This window comes from Corvus brachyrhynchos, unplaced genomic scaffold (assembly GCF_000691975.1).
Source record: "Corvus brachyrhynchos isolate BGI_N302 unplaced genomic scaffold, ASM69197v1 scaffold97, whole genome shotgun sequence".
NCBI lineage: Eukaryota > Metazoa > Chordata > Aves > Passeriformes > Corvidae > Corvus > Corvus brachyrhynchos.
Window position 1 is genome coordinate 1447091 of NW_008239758.1, and position 18497 is coordinate 1465587.

General features: G+C 40.5%; 1 protein-coding gene across 1 annotated transcript in view; it reads right to left on the reverse strand.

Moving 5' to 3' along the window:
- The window catches only part of LOC103621248 (aromatase), a 21980-nt gene extending 19910 nt beyond the window's left edge, over nt 1-2070 (reverse strand). Inside the window, exon 1 of the mRNA XM_008640019.2 lies at nt 1772-2070. The gene's annotated coding sequence lies outside the window, so the exon portion shown is untranslated. The remainder of the gene's footprint in view (nt 1-1771) is intronic.
- Nucleotides 2071-18497: the final 16427 nt, after the last annotated feature.

The window sequence follows — 18497 nt, forward strand, 5'->3', positions numbered from 1 at the left end:
CTGCTGTCTGGGGTCAGTTTGGTCAATCAGTTTTGTTAGCACCACCCAGTACTGGCATGTGACTGGGAATTACCAGTGCGGACTGAACCCATGGCCAGGGAAGGAAATACATTAAAAATATCTTCTATAAATGTAGGACTGCATTTGAATGTTACTATTTGTTTGGATTACTGTAGTAAGAGCAGTGCCTCTTTTTTGTGCCTTTGTATGGTGGCTGGTGTGTGGTTTGGAAAAATAACTTGCCAGTTTTAGCACGTTTCACAAAAGGTCTTGTTGCCTGTGAACCACCACGACGTCCATGAGAGGTATCATCCACACAGGACACTACAAGGGTTTCATGTGAAACAAACCATCTCCTGAAGCAGAAGAGGTGTGTCAGTGCTTGTAAGCCATCAGAAAGAGCTGTGGGGTTGTACAAACTTCTGCAGTGGTGTCAGGACTGGAATTTACTGCCTGTCTACCTCAAAGTTTCATTAGAACACCATGAGCTCTAATTAACTCAAAACTAACCAGAAAATGAGTCATGGGTAGACAACTGGAATCTCTCTAAAGTGCTTTTTATCAGACTCCTTTTGGTGACTATGGCAAAGCAGCCGTGTATGAGGAGGGTTTTCTGTAGGTAGCTGCTATTGGTTTCTATTACTACTGGGTAGGTGTTTTGTTTCTAATTTTTCAGATAAAAAGCTGCTCTCTCTACCATAGTTGTGTTTCTGCTGTTGTACTTTTACTGCTAGCAAATACCTTGATCAATTTAAGCAACAAGTTACTTGACACAGAGAGGACAACTATCTAAGAAACACGAATTAAATTTTTGGCTTTTTTTTCTCTGGCTATAAACATCAAGTATTTTATCAAAGTATGTAAATTAATCCTGAAGTAAAGTTTATCTTGGTGGTTGAAAAAATGAGACTAAGAATGCATAACAATTCTCAAACCATTCTTTTTGCAAATGACTTTATTAATCAGATATAATAATTAACTGTTATAGAGCAGCTAGAAGAAAGACAGCACTTTTCCACAGTAAGCACCAACTGAGAGAGATCCAGCTATGGTAGAATAAAAAATTCTCTGGGTCAGTTCCAGACTTGTTATACCCAATTTTTATTCTCACTTTTTTAGCCTCACTCACAATCAGTTTTTCCCTGCTGTGTCAGTGATGCTTGGAAATGTCAGTTTGTCCAAAATTCACAGACTTCCCAACTAATTCTACATTGCTGTGCAGCAACAGCTGGCAGTGTCTGTCCCATGCCATGTATTCTACCTTAACTCTGTCATGGTACACATGAACAAAAATCCACTTGAGAGTCTAAAGAACTATTATCAGATACCACAGAAACACTGAACAGGTTTAGTTATTTAATCTGGGGAGCCTGTATCTATAAAAACTGAGATTATTTAATATTTTTGGATGTAATGTAAAGAGCTTGAAAGGTTGGACAAAGTGAATACACTTTCTTAGGATAGCTATCCTGCAAGAACGTTATGCCATTTTTTTTTAAAAGAAACTTTGTAGAACACTTGCAAAATATATAGCATATTACTGTTGTTTTAATACCAGGAATTTGGCCAAAGACCTGCATATTTTCTACTAAAAAAGATTTCTGTGTTTAGATAGTGACAGCATATAATTTACACAAAGATAATTACAGTAGCAGATCAAAGCAGCTCCGGAAGACATGCTTCCCACTCAAAACAAAAATAAATCCCATTTATGTAATGTCCTACCCATGCTGTTTGAAGAAAATTGCTAGAATATGAATTGAAAATTTACCTGTGTGTTCTTGTTACTTCTGGATTTTTGCCGGTGGAGAGTGCTATCCTGGCTCCTGATGTGCTCCTCTTAAAGGTCTGGATAGGTTTTCTGGTGATCACTCTCTGTAGCATCTTTTATGCAGGTGCTTCTTGTTGCTAAGAGATCAGTTGCTTAGAGATGGAAGTTTGTTTATTGTAATAGATCAGGGGCTGTTGCTTTGAAAAGAAAATTTTGTAATTTTACCTCTCCAGCTCAGTGTATCTGCTGCAAAACAGCCAGTGACAGAGATACACATGCCTAGTGCTGATTAGAATTGTGACTGGAGAGTAAAACAGAGAAGTAAACCAAGTTTATAATTTGTGTTTGGTGGCTCTGAACAAGGAAAGAGGAGATACAACTAGCAGAAATTATGTTAACTCTTCGCCAAGTGTATCTAAAGGTATTTTCAATTTCCAACAACAAGGAAGTCCAAAGGTTTTATTCTTAGATAAAAACGTATAAAGTTGTCAGTAACATTCTGCAGGATACAATCCTTCACTGGCACTGGAGAGGACTAACTGGCTATCCTCTGTACTTTTGCTGTATACAGAAAGCTGCTTGCTTCATGGTCCCTGTTGGTCTGATAGCTTGTCAGAATGGCTACACAAATGAAAGGCTGGTTTCTCTGCTTTGTGGTGCTTCTCCCTTTTTGCCGTAGTTTTGGGTGACTCAAACTTAACTTCCAATTGTTTTGAAGAATTGCATTATGTGATTACAGGAAATGTTAAAGTGATGTCCAAAGATCTACAGGAAAAGGTGTTGATGCTTTTAAAAGAGGAGACTGTTGTTAAAAGAGGAGACTAACACAGAGGCATGAATAAGGTACTTGTGCCTGTTACTGGTTTGAAGCAAGAGAAGTCCAAATTGTCTCAATGTCTGCTATGGGCAGTCCTTAGCTGGCTCAGCTGCCTCTTCTGTAGGTTACCCCTAGGAGTCCAAACAGCCTGCTTTGGGAAATAGGTCAAAATCATCTTCTTTTGCTTAGTACTCTCAAGTTTAGAAAATTCAGTGACTCAATTGTCTTTTCAGCAAGGCTGTGTTCTATCCTGTGGCAGTAAGACACTGTGCATCCTTGTCTTTCACTGTCAGGCCACAAACGTAAAAGATTCTCATAAAATGTTTTCATTCTTCTTTTTCTGAATTCACTCAAGGCTTTAGCATTAGCATTTCCTTAGTAAGAGAACTCATCTAATGGGGAAAAGGGTCTTACATTTAAAGGACTGTGATCTCACTTGAAACAGAAGGTATTTTAGTGTTATGCACAATAGTTCCAGTGATAGAATATTTTTAACTCAGGGAAGGATGAAAGAGACCTAGAATTTTGTTGACTGTAAAATCTCTTTTGAGAAGCCTTTCTTTAAGTAAATAAATAATGCAGACAGTTTGGGGAGAATAAGGACTGAATTCATGCACAAATTCTTGTGGCATTACTGCAAACCCGTGGAAGAGACTCCAGCTTACACAACCAGAAGCCAACATAATTTCAATCTGAGAACTGAACTCTTGTTCTTTTTCCATGTGGACACACTCTTCCATTTCTATTTATTAAGCAGAGACTTGTTTACAGTACAAGCAAAAACGGGCAGAAGTTCAGTTCTGTTGTGTTCTGTGCTTAGTGCTGGACACAGTAATGGTTACAAGCTGTGGCATAGTATCTTATATTCTGGAAGTGTTAAAATGACTTTGTTTTATTTCAAGAAGAGATGATAGCTGGTTGTAACTTTTGAGCCTACCTAAAAGTTTAGGGGGAAGTAATGCATTAGTGTTTTTGTTGTTTTGCTTTTACAAGCCAACTGTGTTTTCTTACTGCTTGTAGACTAAGGAGGAGCTGGGGTTTGGGGTTGGTTTTGGTCCATTGCATGATGTATTTCTTATAGATTGTTAATGTGGCCAAGCTAAATAAGTGGTCAGTTCTGAAGCAGATGGATAATTGTTTCAGAGAGACTAAATTAAGAAAGCCTTGTGTGAGAAAGCTGTCACAGAAAGTTTCCAGCTCCTTCCCATGACTTGGAACTGGCTTATGGCATTTTGTGTAGTTGTGGTTTCAGCTGCTGAGAACAACAGCCTGTGTTGGATTTTCTGTGCTGGTTTTCTGGTTGTGTTTTTCCTTCGTGCTCCCCACATGTTTTTTCAGAAGCCAAACTTGGTCCTTGTTGCCACTGCAAGCACACCATTGCTTTTGTGTTCTGTTGGGGAAGGACGCAAAGGGAAGTCCTGATATTCCAAATGCTCGTGTGGTTGCAGCCACCCCTCACTGATGGTTTGTTTTATTGGTGATGGGTCAGGCACTGGCATTAGAGAGTAACTTGGCTGTTGGTAAAAGAGCTCTCAGAGGCATTGCTTTCCTTAGTGCTAAATTGAAATTAAAACAAATATTAGTTTTGTTTGGAAGCACCTGAATCCTTAGATATTCTTTACTATACATGCACAAAATAGACTACTAAAGTACTCATTTTTAAAAGCTCATCAGAATGATGAGTTTAGCAAAATAAGAAGTTAATGTAAGGAATGTGAAACAAATTCATTTTCTTTCTTTGTCAGCAAGTGTTTCTCGAGGTTTAGGGGAGACCAGGAATGGCCAACTTCTCACACAAACACATTTTTATTCCTTGCTCTATGATAATTTATTTAACCAAACATGCATGTCTAAAAAGGAAAAACCTGTTAAAGTTTTTGTTGGAGTTCCTTCTTCTGACAGTGCTATGTATCTACTTACTAATACAAGGAATTTGTGCATGAATTCAGGAGCAGGAAGCTGATTAATCTGGTCATGAAGCAGTCTCAAAATGAGTTCAATGGCACAAAAATGGTTGTTTATATTTAAACTATGTTTTTGTCAAGATTGAATTCTGTGGGATACAGCTTTAAATCAAATAATATTTCCATATACCAGAGAAAATGTATCTTTCTCTCATGCCAAAGAATGCCTGGAACTTTGCATAATTCAACCAGAATGATTGGACTTGTTGTTCACTACAAAGGTCTGTGGTTGGACACTATGAATTCTTTAGAGCCTGAGTAGGCATTCACTGAATTAACAAAGTTGGGTTTTATACCATTAAACAAAAATAAAGCAGGTTTTTTTTTGTTCTAAATATTTCACAGTAGGCTGTTCAGGGTAAAGGATGCAAAATGCTCTTCATAGTTGAGCAGAAGGGTATGTAACCTTCTAGGGGCCCTGTGGCTCATATGATAACATTGATTAGAGTTCTGCTCTAGTCATAAGGACTTGAATCTCCCCCAGTAACTGTAGGAAGAAAATAGCTTACATTGACTCAGTGGCAATGAAATCACCAGTGTAAGAATCACTATTATGAAATTGGTAGGAAGGGGTCAGGCTCAGATCTGAATTCTTTTTATGTTCTGATGGTTTCAGTGCAATCTCAAGGGTAGGAGGGAAATGCTTGCTTTACCCTGAGGATGGCTAGCCACTGGTGAATCTGTCCCTAATGTACTCCATGTTGTGTGAGCAAAGGAAGGAAAGAGGAAGCAGAGACATCAGTGTGAACGTGGACTGTCAGCACAAAGTCGTGCTGGAGACCCATGGAGCTTGCTGCTCCATCTCTGATATTGGCCAAAATCAGATGCCAGGTGGGGAGTTTAAGCATGGGACCGATGTGTATACTTTCCTCTCTGTGCCTTTCCTTCCCTGTATAAATATAAAGGAACCCAAAGGGGCACTGTTAGCCATCCCTATGTTTGCAATAATGGCTACCTGTCTGTCCTAGGAACTTGAAGAAAGACACTGGAGTAATTTAACTGGCTATTTTATTCCTACTTTTTCTTTTAGCTTCCTATATATGCTCTTTTCCTGTTACCCTTAACAAGGCAGTTATCAAGTACTGAGAGAGCTGAGACTACTGCAATTATCTGTCTTCAAATACTTCCAGTGCTACTTTATAATTAAGGTGTGTATCAGCCAGGGGAACAGGTGATGTTCAGCCTGCCAGGTTCTCTCACTGGTGAGCAAAATTGTCCAACAAGACATCTGCTGTGTGTGTAAAAACTTAGCAATTCCTTAAAATCGTGTCAGTGAACTGCTTGCAGATTTTGAGTTGGTTTCAGTCCACTGTTAAAGTAATAAGAACTAACAAAGCACAAACCAGCTTTTAGCCATTGTCTTCATTTCCAGCCACACTTCCAGTGCTTCCTTGGGCAGTGCCTGGGTGCTGCCTCTAACCATCTCCTTCATTTGGCAGCATCCACTGCTCTCTGAAACCTGTTCATATTCCCTGCATGACTGTTTCTCTGAGTTATTCTTTCATCCATTTACAGGAATAGATCTATTCATTGTCATAAATGGACCCTTTCAAGGAACAGGGTGTACATAGGCAGGTGTGTTTTGAGGGAGTTAGTAACACACAATATTGGAAATCACTCATTTCACATTTTGTACATCAATTTTTCTTGTGCAGTGTCTTGTAAGGAGCTGCCTTTGGCCTTTCTACTGTAACATTCAGTGCAGAGATGAACTTTTTTGGCCTCCCCAGCAGAATTTTCTTCATGCAAACTAGAGTTTGGCTTCCCTAGGTAACGCCATTTTAAAAAGATCACCTAAGTGCTCCTGTATCAGTGTAGTTGATTGAACCCATTTATACTGCCCACATTTTTTCTATCGTGCCCAGCTTCAGAAGGTCTACACTGCTTGCAGGTCTAACACCAGGCAGATTTGGCAATTCCGTATCACAATTCTTCACCATTCTCTTTCTAGCTTATTGCCCAAACCCCCAAACTTTAGAGGGTGTTGGGAAGTGTGGGTGCTTAACATCTAGGGTGTCACAAAGTTTCAGTAAAGAACATTAGCTCTTATTCTGGAAGGAAAGAAAAGCTTTAGGAGAAGCTCATCATATTGTCAGGTACAAAACAGTCCATAAGTGCCTCTTGAAATCTTTCTGCCTAAACTGCCTGGAGACAGGTACCAGTCTTCAGACATCACCTTTGGGTACTTGGGCTTTGGTGTTTATGTTTTTGGTGGGTTTTCTTTTTGCTTGCAAGTGTTGTTGATGGAAGGAGCTTTGTAAAAGGTGCTCCATGTGGGTTTAAACACTCAAAAAGATCTCTTCAGTGGTTTCTCTTATCTGGAACAAATGCAGGCAAAAGTGTTAGTGAGGTGACCAAAGGCAGCTCCTTAATTTGCGTACGCGTGTTTTGATTTTCTTAGGAACAGGTCTCACGTGATGTTTGTGTGCTCTGGGCTTTATGACACCCATTCTTCCCCCGAATAATCCGTGTGTGAGGAGGTGCACAGGAGCCAGTGGGTTGGTTCAGCTGGTTTTTGAGGGTCATCTTCACACCAGATCTCTAAGGAAGAATCTCCTAGTCTTAGGTAAGGAAGCTCAAACCCTGAGATGTGTCCCAGCTCAAGGGGAGAGTCACCTGGAATGCAGTCCAGTGGCAAGTCAGAGAAGGCTTGAGTTGGACTCATCCAAAGATCTGTCATTAGTAGAAGGTCTCTGTCTTGAGGAGCCACCTTGGGAGGCTCATGGGGAGATCACTGTCCTGCAGCCCAGCAGGGAGGGCTCAAAGGCAGCTCATGCAGGCTCCCATAGCTATGGAATAAAATGTTTGGCTCACAGTAAAACGACAGACGATCGAAAGGCGCGCAGGGGACTCCGACGCGTTGCTGCTCACCAGCGCACACTCCTCCTCTCTGGGCTTCCTGAAGGAGTTTCTGGCCCAGCTGTGGGTCAGGCCTTTACCTCCTTTGGAGCCAATAACCAAACACCTCATTTTCTTAAGCAGTCAAGTGCACCTCTTGCATTTCCCCCCAAAAATCACTCTTCTTGTTTTGTCCATATCAGATCGATAGGACAGCATTAAAAACTCCTAACGAAAGCCAAAGTGGAAAGAGTTAACAGTATAGATATTTTTCTTCTATTAATCTGCCTACAGAAGTTCAAATCCTCAGACTCTCGTAGACCACACTTGCTAATTCAAGAAGTACTACCTCTTTTGAAGAAGGGGACAGTGTGTTCTTGTCACAGGCAGAAGCAGCTGTAATGGGGTGTTACGGGAACAGGTCACGGATGCACTGTCTAAACTGACTCTCTATTAAGTGCCTGAGCATCCACGCTTTCAGCTTCTTAGATGGTCAACTTGTTTTCATTTAACTCCTTCTCCAGAGCTGGCATTTCAGCTGGTGAGAAAAAGAAAGAGGTGTGTGAAGATTTTTGTCCTTGACGTGCAAGAACTAGTGAGGACTGTCTCAGATTTTCTGTCCTTGTCTGTGGGCATTAGACTGATTTGAGAGCAACACTTTGGGGAGTGGAGAAAGGTGCATTGACAGGCAATCTGTTCCCTTGTCATGGGAAAATGTGTAAGCTGTTCAGAGTAGTTTAGGATGAGTCTTCAGATTGTTATTGGATTCTTTCTCAGTTAAATACTGTCTTTTTCCTCCTTTTTTTTTTTTTTTTTTTTTCCACAGTGATGTCTCTGCAAGTCTCATGCAGTGTTCTTTTATGTGATGTCTGCAATAAAGGCGATATCAAAAATGTAAACCTTCAAACTACTTCCCCTATTTTTCCCCCACTTGCTGTCTACTGGTGCCACATTTAGAAGAATGCCCCAGTATCCACTCAGTTTTTTCTAAGCAAATTTCTGTTATTTGGGAGTTACAGCAGGAACATGAATCCACTGCTCTCTCATTGTATCACATGGAATTCTTTTTAATGGTCACTTGGATACACTGTGGGATGATTCAGCTGTGCTGCTACAGTGATGTCTCTGCAAGTCTCATGCAGTGTTCTTTTATGTGATGTCTGCAATAAAGGCGATATCAAAAATGTAAACCTTCAAACTACTTCCCCTATTTTTCCCCCACTTGCTGTCTACTGGTGCCACATTTAGAAGAATGCCCCAGTATCCACTCAGTTTTTTCTAAGCAAATTTCTGTTATTTGGGAGTTACAGCAGGAACATGAATCCACTGCTCTCTCATTGTATCACATGGAATTCTTTTTAATGGTCACTTGGATACACTGTGGGATGATTCAGGCAACGTTTTTTTAACAAGTGGGGATACTTTCCATGGAAAGTTCTAAACAAACTTGTGAAACTTTTGCTGAAATGAAAGTATAACCAAACCTCCCAGCCAGTCAAAGCAGCCCTGCCAAGAGTGCTTGCAGAGCAAGAGCATTTGCAGTGCTGAAGGTGCTGCAGGCGTTTTCTCAGTAGAATTAAAGCACTGAATGCCATTCTAAAGTTCAGCTTGGAAAGAAGGTATGTGGCCATCATGTGAAAATGCTGCTAACCACTTCTAGTTTTCCTGAATCCTCTAATCTGCTTCTTCAAGTGCTGTTAGTGATATCAATTTCTCAGTTCAGACAGCCTTGGCTGCACAATCTCTGAAGAGAAGAGGCTTCAGAGAAGCCTCTCTGCGCCTGCTTTGGACCATCCAGAGTAGGCACAGCAGGTTTGCAAAAGCATTTTCTGTGCACTGGGCTTCTGGTTGGTACAAGAGGGTTTTTCAGTGATTTTTTTAGGACTGCAGAATTTTGCCTGTATATCAGACCAAATAATGAAGTATTTTGGGGCTCATCAGATTCTGATAGAATGCTGCGTTTTTAATTTATGCTGTTATGGCAAATACAAGTAACAAATGTTTTGAAATGGTCTATGGAGAAAAAAAATACCATAACAATGAATGAGTCCAACTTAAAGGTATAGAGAATTTCACGTTGAAAGTGCTCCTTTAAAATAAGTCCCTCTGTGTTGAAAAATATTCTTTTAACCTCCTGCATTATTATTGCTCCACCTTGTAAAAGCTGCAAGTCAGTTCTGTAGAAATACATGTTGTAGGTTTAGGCTCTCTTATATGTTTGACAGAATATTGTATTTTCATGCTACACAACACATTGTGATAATTGTAATCATCTGCAGAAGAAGCTGTTGGCAAAACCAAAATAGCTACCTGTGGCTATGTAGCAGAACAACCAGAATTGCTCCTTGGTTGTGAGCTCAGAATTCATGGCCCAGAATGTATGGCAAATGCCATGATCTGTAAAAAAATTATCTTTTCCTTTAAAGCTGTGTGTAAGTATGCTTAGTCCAGGCCATTTCTGATAAGCTCAGAAACACAAACAAAGCTGAATGTGTCATAACCTGCACAGGTAAGAATTATCTGTAATTTTGTTTATCAGCCAGTCATACAATGAAATGTTTGCTCATAGTTACTGGTGTGTGTACACAAGTTAAACACCATGTATTTTCTGAAAACCTCCTTGTAACGAGAGAAACTCAAATTGAAGCAGCAGTACTGAAATTTATTCACCTGAAGACATATATTTGCTGAAGATTATGGCTAAGACAGCAGCATAATGGAAATGGAGCAAAATCCTCTTCAGTGTTTGGTGGAATCCAGTCAGTTTTAATACCTGAAATGCTCAGAATTATTGGCAGTTCTGAATTAAGCTTTTGTAAATAGTCTCAAAATAGCACTGCACAGGGCAGTACTCCACAGTAATAGCTAAGCTAACTCTGGAGAAAACACCTTGGCAGCAGAATGGTTGTGTTAGTTCGGTCTCTGCCTGTGATAATTCTCTCTGCTTCTTAGTAAATGTTCTCAGATGGACGTTTCTCAGCTGTGGTTGGGTAAATGAAACCACTGGCTGGTGAATGTAATTGAGAGGAAATCTCCAGGTCTGTATTTTCCTTAATGACTTTGTATTTCTAGGCTCAGGAGAGGCCAGGTCCAACACATCTTCCATAAAAACTAAACAAATAATTGATCTAAGGCTTGAGTGATAAGCAGTAAAAATCAGGTTAGAGTGTTTTAGATTATGAATATTCTTTTTTTTAATGAATAACCAAAGCCATCATTGTGGCTTTGCTTCACATAAATATTTATATATTAAATAATCCTCATCTCTACTTGACAGACTCTGTACATACCTGTAATAAACCCTGATCTAATTCTGTATTGCAAAAATGACAATCCCTCATGCATGCATTTTAAAGTTAGTATCTAAACAGACAAGTGAGGTGGCATTGAGTAGTCACTTAGCTATGCAAGGACACTTACCAGCATCCAAATTGCGTCAAAAGTAGAATATTTAAAAAAAAAAAATCTATGATTAGCCCACAATCAGGTGCATCTCATTTCTGCTGAAGAGTAATACATTGTGGTGAATCACTCTAGAACAGTAAATTTTTCTGTTTGGTGGGGTTTTTTTCCTTAGTAGCTGATGTGGCTGGGGAAATGCTGCAGTTCTTCCTCACTGCTGCGCTTCCCTTACCTCATAGCTTAAGCACTGATTTCCAGCTTTCCCACCTGAAGGAACTGTACAATTATATTTAATTACATCGACATTAAGCCCATCCTAACATTAGTTACAAACTCTACACACAGATAATAAATACTTTGCATACACTAAATGTTGTGCTCATCTATGTCATGGTTACATCCCACCTGCTCCTTAAAGGAGGATCTCTGCACCCCCAGAAAGTGCAGGTGCTCGGCACCTCTGAGAATGCAGTGCCATAGCCTCCGGTCTGTCATTCACATCCACAAATCTGGTAGAATGATTCTTTTCCCAAAAGTCTTTCTGACTTGATCTACTTGTTTAGAAAATGACTGGTTTTTTGAGTTACAAGCTGTGGCATTTCCCCTCCTCTTGTCGTGTCTTCAGCTCTTTCACTGCGGAGACAAGAAACACAGATTCAGATAGAGCAATCTGAGAGGCTTCTTCCCAGACATGGAATGTGCCAAATTGCTGGCTGACGTGGGCTGCAGCAACAATGCCTGCAAAGGAACTGAGTATTCTTCCAGAGTGCCCCCTCCATCCTGTATTCCCAGAACAATCTGAATGCTGTGGCACAGCCATGTGCCATTCGAGATCTGCACAGACTTGCACATTTTCTGCTCTGCAAATCAAGGCACACACAGCTCTGAAACAAGGGTGCTTCAGGGAAGGGAATGTACCCCTTCCTTCACCTGGAAAAACCAGAGTGCCTTCCATACCTTCTCCCTAAATAGGGCAAAATACTCAAAATACAGTTTTATGTCTGTACATTCTGTTATTGGATGTGCAGCTTTTCTGAAAATTGTGCTTGCAGATAATTTATATTTAGAAAACCATATCTAAAGTCTAATCCAATAATAAAAATTTAACATATATTATCTCCTGTTTCTTGCCTTATGTTGAGATGATAAAAATCACTGGAATAGAGCGAGCCTTTTAGGAAATGTGTCTGAATAAGGTTTGTTTTAGTATCAGACTTTCCCTGAGTGGTAATACATCTATGAATATGATTCATTTTCCCTAATTCTAGACCCATATCTTTAAACCTATGTCCTGGTCTTGCTTCGTTAGGGGTAGAGGAAAAGCAGTCATTTTTAGGATGTGACTGCCCTTGTTCTCAGGTCTCTGTGCTCACCGAGTTCCTGTATCTGTCTGTAAGAGGCACTGGCAGGTCATGGATAAACTCGTTAAAGGTTCCTCCTTAGTTAACCCAGTGTATGTGATTTTTCTCCTGATTTTGGGTGAATAGGCAGTTGGTTACTGCTGGAAGCTTTAACTCTTCTAGCTGAAGAAGATCCAATTCTAGATTATTGGTAGATTTTAAAGATGAAAATGGCAGATTGGTTTTAATTGCTTTAATATAGCTGTTTTTAATGTCATTCTAATTCATGGCTTTACTGTTTAATTGTCTTTGCTACCTCTCTGTGTCTTTAAAATCGCAGTGGGTTTTCCTATCAGGACCTCAGAGAATACATCCTGTGGTTTTCATATGAGTTGGCATCTAGTGCCTGTAATAATCTACCTAATACAGCCAGCAGTTGTCTTGTGAGTGTTCTGAGATCCCACTGCTGTTTCTCCATTTATCCCAGTGCAGTTGGTGCCTTTGTTTTTCAGCTGCTTGTGGCTATCACTGTGTGCAGTTTTCTGAAAGTCAAAGATACAGGTAGTAAATTCATTATTTGACATTTCTTCTCTATGACATATTAAACAGTGCTATCATATGGTGCTATTTCTTTCTCTTGGCTTCATGAATAGTCTTACAATGTATATTTATGGTGTGTATAGTTATATATCAAATAAATAAGTTAAAAGTGCTCAAAAAGGCAAAGCTATGTTTAATCCTCTGTGAATCACAGTGGTAAATATGAATGACAAAAAGTTGAGGGGGAAAAAAGCTGGAATACTGCTTGTGTTCAATGCTTCCTGATTGAAAATTACGAAGAGCTACTGAGAATGGATTCTAACAAAGAGCTGATTACAACTGTGTGCTTATGTCTGAGAGAGCAGCATCATGGAAATGGTGCAAAATCCTCTTCAGTGTTTGGTGGAATTTAGTCAATTTTAGTACCTGAAATGCTCATAATTATTAGCTGTAGTAGAATTAGTAGCTGTTAAAGGGGTGGATGCCATGTACGGTGATACGATGTGGAAAGAAGATTTTGAAGTAGAGAGGCAATCTTAACTCTGCTCTACTTTATATCCAGCTGTTTCATTTCTCCCAGTCTGTTGTACCTGGGCCACAGAGACATCCACTCTTGCTCCTTGGACAGACTTCTTAAAAGTGGATGGCATAAAAGAGTTTCCATAGCACACAGACTCCAAATTTATTCCGTGTTGTCGGAATACCTTTACCAAATAACGTTCTTTGCTGTTTTGTATCTCAATACGGAGACAATCTAAGTTTGATGATTTGTTTGATGCTGAGTATTTAGTATTTCATTCCTGGCTGTGTTTCAGGGCAGTTGAGGAGTGTCCTCTTCCTTTCCTTCCTTACTGAACTGCAGGACCCTCTGCAAAAAGCAGGGACTATTTTTCAAGGGTAGCTATCTGGGTTTCTCCAGTTCTTCTCATTGTTTTCTGGTTTTGATGGCAGTACAAAGATGTGATAGATCTTTTAAGCCACTTACTATTTGTCACGTGTTTTGATCAGTTGCTTTGATTGCCATAGTTGAGGTTATGAATGGGTTGTTGTAGCCGTGGTGTCTGAATTGTTCTCTTTCTTTGCTCCTTAAGTCATTTGATTTCTTTTTCTAAGTTGTGTTGGAGGAATTCTGAGCAGTTTTCTGGGAAAACAGTCTTTAGCTGCCAGTGCCCTGATGATGCATCTCTAAGGCATCTTCCTCCAATTTATTGAATGTTCATTCAAAGACAATGAGACATTCTGCTGATGCCATTGAATAGTGCTCTTTGTGCTGCAGCACTTGCAGATATTTATGGGTTTTATTTTGAACTTCAAACACCAACTTGGCCTACCTAGTAAGAAACACTTTTTCACTGGGTCCTAATTTATGATTTATCTTAAGACCGGATATTCCAAAGTAACAGCTGGCATATCCTTTCCTCTGCATAAATTTGCTTATTCTTGCAGGTCTGTAGTAAGCAGGAATTTCCTGAAATCAGAAGTAATTTTTAAGGTGTTTGTTATTGATTCCTTGAGGAGTTTTACATCCTTGTGCCACTGAAAGCAGAATACAAGCTTTAAGGATTCGGGGTGTAACTCCAGCTTTTCCACACCTCCTCTGATATAAAACCGCAAGAATTATAGTATTTTCTGTTTATTTTTCTCTTTCTCCAATAACTTTTTTCCTTGAAAAGCAAGCCTGTATCCAGTATGCCATAATCTGTGTGGAATGTATGTGCAGAAATGGAGTAGGAGGTGTTCTGGTGTGTGTCACTGATAGAAGCCTGAATTAATTCTGTGGTGTGAGGTTGATCACACAGCTTAGTGTGGTCTGAATCACTAAATCTGCTGTTGTGGCTGACCTGCAACGACTGCAAAGGCATTTCAAACCTACGTGTTCCAGTTTTTCTGAACATGAATATGCCAGGACCTAATATGAATTTCAAAATCAAGCCTCTCTTTTTGCATGTAGTCAGAATCCTTTTAATATTTTAATAGCTAAGTCTTTGCTGCAGAAACAATGTTGGTTTCAGTGCCAATATTAAAGTGCAGCTGTGATTTGGATGCAGCAACTCTGCAGCTGCTCAGCTGCTGGTTTGAGCAATGGGAGCAGGGATGAGGAGGAAGGGCATTTGCAGCTCTGACTGGGACTTCCTCCCTGAGTACCTCCATGCTGAACATGCAGCTGCAGAAGTTACCAGCATCAGCTGCTGCAAAGGAAAGCGTGAGAAATTTACTGAAAAGCTTTTACTGTTCATCAGTTTGACAGGCCAAAGAATGATCTTCCCCTTCTACTTTGTAGGTTTGGAGAGTCTAGTAGCTTTGGAGTTGTAAAATGAATGTATTAAATCTCTGGTGTATTTCTCAAGGAGAAGGGAGATCCAATAAAATGTCATTTATCATGGCAGGTTATGAAAGCTTTAAAAGCCCTTTTTTTCACTTTAACTCGTTGAGGAAAAGAGATTATCTTCTTTTTAATAGCATTCGTAAAGACTATGTCTAATCTTTTCGTGGCATGATCAGAGGCAGGTTGGTTCACTGTCTCATGAGAGCATCATGCTCAGCAGCTTGGTCCATCTTCCAGCATTAGCCACCCAAGTGAAAATAGTGTTCCAATCCCCTGTGTGCTTTATCACGGGGACAGCTGCCAAAATAGATGAGATTTCAGTAATAACAACTTCTATAAAGTAAAACATCAGTGGGAGCATTAGTTAAGTGTGACACTATCTGAATACATTGTCAGCTTGAGAATAATCAAGGACTATTTTTTATTATACACATAGTGAGTAATTTGGATACAAAAATATCCCTTGTGGTAGGGCTATGTTTTATTTCCTAAAAATTTGTTTTAGCTCTTCAAAGCTGGAATTCTAAAAAGCACAAACCTGGTGTTGCATCTGCAGGTTGCATATTGCTGGTTTCCTTCTGGTTCCAGTATTACTTGGACAGATTGACATGACCTTTGTATGCCCTGTCAGTGGTGATGCACAGTTAGGACGTGCTTTAGAGACACACATTGTGAAATGCCAGGAAATAACTGAAGTGCTGCTTGCTGGCATTCTACTTAACTGAGAAAATGATGGATCTAGGGGGATAACACTTTTCTCACGTGGGTTTAGATTGCTCCTGAGCAAATTTTTCTGGTTTTTTGGTAAAAAACAGCAGTAAGGTTTCTAGAATTTACCAACAACATTCCCAAGCCTCCATTCTGCTTTGCTGATCACTTTTAGGACCACTGATTTTTGCCATGGAGAAGGAACAGCAGCACTGAGCAGGAAGTGCATTGCAGCTGATGAACCAAAATCTGAGCTGTGTTACAGAGGGACAAGAGATCCAGAAGGAGACACGGGATTATCAGGCGGTAGCAGAGGATGAGATAACATGGAGACACTTGAATGAACTGCTGTTCATATGGGATGGGGGACAGAAAGCAGGGACAGGAATGTCCACAGCCCCGTCAGTCAGCTACTCCTGCCACTGGAGCAGCTAATAGGACTTCCAGTGCAGGCTTGGGAACCTCTTTGCCACAAAACTGTGCTGTCAACTGATCCCTGACTTTCAAAAACTGGGCAATTTATTGCCAGAGGTGTCTGAGCAAGCCAAGTGCAGTACTGCACACACTGGCAGAAACCTGTGGTATAGGTAGAGGCCTGGGAAAGAATTCTGCTGCTGTGCCATCTGAGCAGGTTCTAGACAGACTGCAGCCTTGGCTAGGATGTCTGTAGTGATCCAGTGGCCCATTTTTTTAATGAACAATATTCAATTGCTTTTTGATTGTAATGCAGAGAAAACCTTGCAAGATTAGGCAGATGGGGAAGCAAGAGTGCTAAGAGTGCTGTATTGCTTTTGTTATTCTCCAAATTGTAGCTCATAATTATTATACTCTTTTGTTACTCAATCATTATGCTCTGAAATGGATAATAAAGATGAAGAATTGCTGTTTGTTGTGCTGCATGGTCTCTGGGGTGCAGTTCTATTTGTTCTTGGACAGAAAGTTTTAGTTTGCTGGTGTGATAGATTCTTACTCATTTTGTTATGTCTATGAATTATAAACTAAGCCTGCTTACTGTCTTCTGGGAATTTCTGTGCAAGGTCTTACTTCTTTCTCTTCTTTCTCCTTCACAAGAGTAATACTGTAAGCAAAACTCAAATATGCACTTCTGTGCTAAGCTAGGACCTCAGCTGCGAAGTCTCCTGGTTTTGGCTGGGATAAAGTTATTTGTTTCCCTAGTAGCTGGTGCAGGGCTGCATTTTGGAGTGATGAGAAGAACGCTGCCACCACAGCGACGCCTTGGCCGGGGCTGAGCAGCGCTTCCCTGGAGCCAGGGACGTGTGGGATCCTCCTGCTCTGGCAGTGAGCAGGTGCACAAGGAGCTGAGAGGGAGCACAGCCAGGACAGCTGACCCGACCTGGCCAAGGGGATTTTCCACACCCAGGAATGTTCTGCTTGGTGTATATTGTGGGATGTAATTATTCTTGGAGCCTTCGCTGGCATCAGGAAGGCTATTGGTGTATGGGGAGAACTTTGTGATACCTTCAGAACAGTTTGGCAAGGCCTGAAGCCTCAAATGATTTTTCAGGAAGATTTTGTATATCTGGTTTTGTAATTATTCCTTAGACTATCTTAGAGCAGGTTTAGACTAGATATAAGGAAGAAATATTTTACAGTAAGTGTGGTGAAACACTGACATGGGTTGTCCAGAGAGGTGACAGGTGCTTCATCCCTGGAAACATTCAAAGCCACGTTAGATGGGACTCCGAGCAACCTGGTCACTGCAGAAGGGTTGGATTAGGTGACTTATAAAGGTGCCTTTCAGCCCAAACTATTCTTTGTTTCCGTGCTGGTAAGCCTTACGCCTTTGGGTGCATGGGGATTTTCTTCTGCCTCATCTGCCATCATGGGATGAGATGGAATGATTGTTCCCTCTTCTTTCATCTTGTCCTACCTATACCTATCATGGCAGTTTCATAAGGAAGGAGTCTCCAGTGCAATGCCTGAGGACACCAGCACTTTTTGCAGTAATTTTTTTTATTTCAGAGAGATGAGAAATTTAATATGATGGAGTTGTTTTCCTGTGTCTGCTTCTCTACTGTGCTTGGGCAGCTGTAGCAGAACGGAGTGTATTACATTCAGATTTGGTTTGACCTAATAGTCCATCTGTCAATGTACTGTGGCATTAGCATGAATTACAGGTCAGTGGCATAGTTAGAATGGGGACAAAATGGATGTGATCAGTTGCAGCAGAGAACTGTCACTTTGACAAAGGATCAAAGCTCTCTCTATTAGGAAACTTGGCATTTAAAAGCTGGGAATTTCTTGAGGTCGATTTGAAGGGGTATCAGTGTAAGAAAGTGCATGGCTTTGACTTGAAATGTCAGCCTTAAAAATAACTTTTTTGAGAAGTGTTTTGAGTTCAATAGCTTCCCTGTGCTTCATGAAGTCTTGGTATTCAGTCAGATTCTGCTACATGCTGTAATTAATTTCCTTTTGTTGGCTATGAATTAACTGGTAACAAAATTTGTTATATTAAAGATATCCCACGTCACAGAAGGTTTAGCAGGGGTAATTTGGGAAAGGTCTTGCCTGAACATCTAAAGCAACAGGTCAATTGTTATCAGTGAATGATGTATGAAATTCTTAAGAGAGTGATGGTATGAGCTGCAGGATCTGTGTCGCGGACCTGTGCGATGACAGGAGGGTTTTTTGTTACGCAGTCTCATTGCCTGACACCTGGAAAAAGCCATGTACCGTGTCAGGCGGTTGACATCACGCCTGGTCACAGGCTGTCCCAGGCGCATCCCCCTCTGGAAGCGACCGAGAGCAGCTCCCGCGTCCCGCCCGGCTT